The sequence below is a fragment of the Phalacrocorax aristotelis genome, unplaced genomic scaffold (assembly GCF_949628215.1).
Source record: "Phalacrocorax aristotelis unplaced genomic scaffold, bGulAri2.1 scaffold_122, whole genome shotgun sequence".
In the NCBI taxonomy this organism is placed as follows: Eukaryota; Metazoa; Chordata; class Aves; order Suliformes; family Phalacrocoracidae; genus Phalacrocorax; species Phalacrocorax aristotelis.
Genome location: NW_027441345.1, coordinates 43,117 through 49,614, shown reverse-complemented (window position 1 = coordinate 49,614; position 6,498 = coordinate 43,117). Strand labels below are relative to the sequence as shown.

General features: G+C 55.1%; 1 long non-coding RNA gene across 1 annotated transcript; it reads right to left on the bottom strand.

Moving 5' to 3' along the window:
• Window positions 1-507: 507 nt before the first annotated feature.
• On the bottom strand, window positions 508-3,772 carry LOC142051380 (uncharacterized). Its single transcript, XR_012658447.1, has 3 exons — window positions 3,610-3,772; window positions 2,997-3,337; window positions 508-1,101 (listed from the first exon to the last, which is right to left on the bottom strand). It is a non-coding gene; the product is annotated as an uncharacterized LOC142051380 (long non-coding RNA).
• Between the last annotated feature and the right edge of the window lie 2,726 nt (window positions 3,773-6,498).

The following is a 6,498-nucleotide window of genomic DNA, read 5'->3' as shown; positions in this document are numbered from 1 at the left end:
CGGCCGTGGGAAAGGACCGGCGCAGTAAAACAGGTGGGTGAAACCGCGGTCCGCGCCAATACGTGCTGCTGCCTGGGGCATCGCTTTGCTGCGGGTCAAGTCAGATGCTCTCTGTAAGAGTCAGTCAGGGTAAAGGCAGCAGCAGATTTCTTTTCTGCTCATTTTAACAAAGGCTGGACGGAGCCCATAGAGGAAGGCACTACGCGTCTTGCTGGGTTGGTTTCCCTGCCTTCTCGTAAGCTGTCGCGGAAACTTGCACGAGCAAAGCCTGTGCAAGCTGATGACAGCCACACACGGTTGAAGAGGGAGCAGACGGTGAGAGCAGAGGTGTGCGCTCAGGCTGTGCGCTGGAAGCTAATGCTAATGCTGCAAAATAAAGAGTGGATTTTCTTTTTTGGGTTTAGGTGAGCGCTAAACATGACATGTGCGTATGTGCGTGTGTCTCTCGCAGGTTTTTGTCATACACCCCACCCTCCCACCCCAAAAAAACAACCCACACATGCCACGCGTTAAACAGTGGTTTTCCGTTGTACTTAGAAGTGCTTACATAGGTGTGTTGGTTTTTTTCTTTTTTATTTTTTAATGCAGAAACAGCAATACGATAGATTTAATACAGCTAGCAATTAGATGGGTGTAGCTTTAGAGCGTCGGCTGTTTACAAAGCAACCGCACACCTTCTTTAACTCACAGTTTAAACAAGTAAACTTGCAGTGCATCACACGTGCTTTGTACAGTCACGTTCCACACGGCAGGCCAGATGCTTCACCCTGCCTTGTCCTTGTTGCCCCGACTCCAACGGGACCGCCGAGGCCATCCTGGGGACAGCGCCGCTTTCTAGCAGCTGGGTTGCTTGCCTGGACGCCCCACAGACAAAGAGTCATTTCCCCACTGAACCTCTTCTCAAATAATTTCCTAGCCCTGCAGGCCCCACGTCCTTTGGTTCATATTTCCTTTTTTCCGGGCTTGATGCACAGGACCGACGATTTCCAGAAATAGAAACAGAGGCTGATTCAGTCCAGGCTCAACATTCTCTGACCTAAACCAAACTGTCTTCGAAGAGATAGCTGTACCGTAGGCACCACCTCGGGAACAGAAGTTGCCCTGTCATAAAAAAAAAAAAAAAAAAAAGAAGGAAAACAAGGCATTTCAGGCTGAGGAGGCTGAGCGGTGTGCTGGGGGCGGTGGGGGTTGGAAAGAAACAGTTCAGACGATTAGAGCGAGCTTAGCGTTGCAAAGCGTGCCATTATTTTTAATTTGGCAGTCAGAAGACAATAGATTCTGACACTGATTTCCTGTGTGCTGCGGGAGTTCTCTCCTCAGCATTCCTGTGCACCATTTTACTTTTGTGTCCCGTCCGCTTCGCTTTTGCGCTGTAGCTCTCCGGTTCTAGCTACGCTTCCCACCACCCCCATTACTCTTTGACAAGCCCAGCTCTCACTGTGCTTCCCTTCCCTTCCCTTCCCTTCCCGTATGCGCGTGCAGGGAAAAGCCCGCGCGTCTGCCACTACAGGACACGCTCTGGGAGGCAGGAGAGATGACGACGCTCCCTGACAGAGGACACAGCTGAGGGGCGGTCCGCCGGGGCTGGGGAGATGGCAGCACCTTCCCTCAGCTGCCCCATCCGAGCACAGGTGCAGGTGAGCACTGAGGAGAGACAAGCAGGCAGGAGCCGCAGAGCGAGAGAGAAAATAAAATTCACGGGTGGGTGCTACTTGCGTCTCATTTTTAGCGCAAGGGATGAATTCTCAGCACATTCTTGGAGCTGCCCCTTTGGGACTCACGGAGAAGAGGGAGGTTGGCCACGCGGTGCAGCCCAGCTCTGCTTCCCCTAAATGGTTTTACTGTTCAGGTGTTGCCCTAATCTGGCCGGTATCCCTGCAAAGAGTTTGGGATTTCTGCTGCCTCTCCGGGCCAGCCGCAGACCCTGACTTCATCGCAGCGAATGACCCTGCGCTCGTCAGAGCGGTTGCCGAGTCACATCCCGCTGCCTTCCCTGCAGAACCGGTGACCCTTTTTCAGCCCTTGCCCCCTCTTCTCTCCGCTCGTTGCCCATCCCTTTATCAGTGCCGGCACCGATCCTGCCTCCAGCTCGCCCTGTCTCCACCTGCGAGCGCCCAACAGGAGCTAAATGTCTCCTCAAGGACGCACGGAAGAGACGCGCAGGTAACCCAGCACAGACCCCCTGCAAACATCTTCTTTCCATTTTCTTTCCTCTCCTGACACGAAGAGATGACTTAGGAAAAAGCGTACTGCTCACACTTCACCTGCACTGCTTCTACTTTCACTTTCGCTCTCCTTGGCAGTAATTAATAGCGGTGGCTGGGGGGGCTGGGGCATTCCCCCAAAGCGGCTGCAGTTACATCCGGGCGGTTGTGGCACTCCATTAGCTCTGTAGTTTTTAAATCTAAATCTTCTGGAATTGTTAGTTCTGCTCAGGAATCACCCGTACCTCCAAATTTTCTTAATAGCTACGCTTGACCCCAGCCACTGTTTAACAGCTCACCTTTATTTCTCTTCATTTAAGAACCTAAAGCTTCGTTTACTGCTTGGGTTGGAAGCAGGAGCTGTCGCTGCCTCTGAACTTTCTAACAGCCCTGTTACAATTTCAGTACTACCCGCTCCCAATTTAGCTTTCCGGGTCGATTTTCATTCTAGATTCGAAAATTTCCTTATTTTGTTTCTGATCAGGAGTCATTAATGCCTGCAGTTCATTTAGTAACGGCTGTATTTAGATTGAGCTATTAATGACTCGCAACTCTATTTATGGCATAAAAAAGGACTGCCTTTATTTTTTTTAACTACAGATTAGGAATAATGACTGCCTGGTTTGTTCAGTAATAGGTGTGATTAAATTTAGTCACGACTCCTCCCTAAATAATATGTATTTATTTGCACTCTAACAATTTAACCTTCCCTTTACCGGCCAGGGGCACCGACAAGTGCCCGTGCGTACCTCCGCTCCCCCTGCGCCGGCTCCCCAGGGAACAGCCTCTTACCCTGACCAGAGTCTGCAGCGGCCCGTTGTCATCCCAGCTCCTCGCCCTCGAGAAAGCGGCCGCCTGAAGCGGCGGCAGCTCCGCTGCTGCCCAGAGGGGACGGAAATGGCGCGGGGTAAAGCTCTCCGGGCCGCCTGCGTCCCGCGCGGAGGCGGTGACCTCAGCAGCCTGTACGCTGTTGGGGCCGAGCCAACAACCTGAGGAGGAGTCGCAGGGCGTAGCTGTTTCTGCAACAACCACGCTTTCCCGCCTGGCTGGACAAGAAAGCGGGGCCTGCGGGGGCCTGGAGAGGCAGCATCGCTGCAGGTTGTGCCACGGCTGTTGAGAGGCCAAGGCAACACCTGAAACAGTGAACGGCACAACTAGTGAAAACCCCCAAGGTTCCGGGTTCAGTAAAGACAGGAATTGCAGCAGCACAATAAAATGATCTCACGAGGGGAAAAAAAACAGCAAAGCAAAAACCAAACCCCAAACAGAACACCATACCACTAACCCGTCTCACCGCCCCCTCAGCGCCCAAAACAGCATCCTGGGAGAAAAAAAGCAAAGCAGGCCACAAGGGACCTTTCTAGTACAGATGCCGCCAAAGAGTGCCAAGCTCTGGAATCCTTACCTCAGGCAACGCCTCCGCTTCTCTAAACGCCAGAGCACGCCTGCCCGGGGGGCTGAGACAGCCCCAAAGCTGCGACCGCCCGAGGGAACACGGGAGCACCGACGCCAGAGAAGCCCAGGGCCAGAGCCGGGGCTCTTCCACCCCCGGGCCCCGCCCCCGCCCTTCCCACAGCGCCCCGCGAAAGGGGCGGGCCGAGCCCCCCGGGGGGTGAAGGCCCCGGGAGCCGTACGAGAGCCGCCTGGAGTTCCCGGCACGGGAGGGAGGGGGGAGAGAAAACACCCAAACCGAGCCCCCCGAGCGGAGCAAACACAGGCTCGGGCTGTTGCCGGGGGGCGGGGCCTGTCGCTAAGGGGAGAGAGCCGGCACCGCCCCCCGGGCCGTTGCCGGGGGGTGAGGCCTGTCGCTAAGGGGAGAGAGCCGGCACCGCCCCCCGGGCCGTTGCCGGGGGGTGGGGCCTGTCACTAAGGGGGTGTGTCCAAAGGGACGCTGGCAATGCCCCTGGAGCCATCACCAAGGGCAGGGCCTGTTGCTATGGAGGGTGGGGCCAGGCAGCACCAGCAACACCCCCAGGCTGTCACCAGGGGGTGGGACCTGTTGCTAACTGGGGATGCTGGGGAGCACACGAGCACGGCCCCACCCCACCAGGCCCTCGCCAGGGGGCGGGGCCTGTCGCAAAGGTGGGTGGGGCCAGAGGGGTCAGATATCAGCCCGCGCGTATAGACCAGTGCGTCCCAGTAATGACCAACATGCCACACAGTATGGATCCCAGTACATCCCAGCTCCCTCCCAGCGACGCCCAGTACATCCCAGTTCCCTCCCAGTACATCCCAGTTGACTACCAGTGCAGCCCAGTACATCCCAGATCCCTCCCAGTCCGTCCCAGTTCCTTCCCAGTCCGTCCCAGTACATCCCAGTTCCCTCACAGTACATCCCAGTTCCCTACCAGTTCACACACAGTTCACACCCAGTTCCATTCCAGTACATCCCAGTACATGCCAGTTGCCTCCCAGTTTCCTCTAAGTACATCCCAGTACTTCAAAGTTCCCTCCCAGTACATCCCAGTTCCCTCACAGTACATCCCAGTACTTCACAGTTCACTCCCACTACATCCCAGTACGTCCCAGTTCCCCCTTGGTACATAACAATTCCCTCCCAATACATCCCAGTTCCCTCCCATTACATCCCGATTCCCTCCCAGTACATCCCAGTTCCCTGCCAGTATGTCCCAGTACATCCCAGTTCCCTCACAGTACATCCCAGTTCCCTCCCAGTACATCCCAGTACATCCCAGTTCCCTCCCACTACATACCAGTTCCCTCCCAGTACATCCCAGTACATCCTGGTACATCCCAGTTCCCACCCAGTACATGCTACTACATACCAGTTCCCTCCCAGTTCCATCCCAGTTCCATCCCAGTTCCATCCCAGTACATCCCAGTACTTCACAGTTCCCTCCCAGTACATCCCAGTTCCCTCTAAGTACATCCCAGTACTTCACAGTTCCCTCCCAGCACATCCCAGTACGTCCCAGTTCCCCTCAGTACATAACACTTCCCTCCCCGTACATAACAGTACATCCCAGTGTCCTCACAGTACGTCCCAGTTCCCTCACAGTACATCCCAGTTCCCTACCAGTACATCCCAGTTCCCTCCCTGTTCCTTCCCAGTACATAACAGTTACCTCCCAGTACATCCCAGTACATCCCAGTAGATCCTGGTACATCCCAAATCCCTGCCAGTTCCACCCGGTACAACCCAGTACAAGCCTGTACATCCTAGTTCCTCCACGGTACATCCCAGGGCATCCCCGCACATTGTAGTGCCTCCCAGTACATCCCAGCTCCCTCCCAGTACTGGGAGGGAACTGGGACGTACTGGGAGGGAACTGGGATGTACTGGGATGTAATGGGACGGAACTGGGATGTATTGGGAGGCACTGGGAAAGAAGTGGTAGTGAACCGGGAGGGAATTGGGATGTACGGGGATGAACTGGTAGGGAAGTGGGATGTACTGGCATGGAACGGGGATGTATTGGGATGTACAGGAACGGAACTGGAATGTACGGCGATGTATTGGCATGTACTGGCAGCGAGCTGGGATTTACTGGGATGTACTGGGAGGAAACTGGGATATACTGGGAGGCACTGGGAGGGAAGTGGGTGTCAAGTGGGACATTCCAGTTTCCTCCCAGTACATCCCAGTTCCCTCCCAGTATATCCCAGTTCCCTCCCAGTTCCCTCCCACTACATCCCAGTACATCCCAGTTCCCTCCCAGTACAACCCAGTTCCCTCTAAGTACATCCCAGTACTTCACAGTTCCCTCCCAGTTCCCTCCCAGTACACAACAGTTACCTCCCAGTACATCCCAGTACATCCCAGTAGATCCTGGTACATCCCAAATCCCTGCCAGTTCCGACCGGTACAACCCAGTACAAGCCTGTACATCCTAGTTCCTCCACAGTACATCCCAGGGCATCCCCGCACATTGTAGTGCCTCCCAGTACATCCCAGGTCCCTCCCAGTCCGTCCCAGTTCCCTCCCAGTACATCCCAGTTCCCTCACAGTTCACACACAGTTCACTCCCAGTTCCATTCCAGTACATCCCAGTACATGCCAGTTGCCTCCCAGTTTCCTCTAAGTACATCCCAGTACTTCAAAGTTCCATCCCAGTACATCCCAGTTCCCTCCCAGTCCGTCCCAGTACATCCCAGTTCCCTCCCAGTACATCCTACTACATACCAGTTCCCTCCCAGTTCACTCCCAGTACACAACAGTTACCTCCCAGTACGTCCCAGTTCCCTCCCAGTACGTCCCAGTACATCCCAGTTCCGTCCCAGTTCCCTACCAGTGCGTCCTAGTTCCCTCCCAGTACGTCCCAGTTCCCTCTTA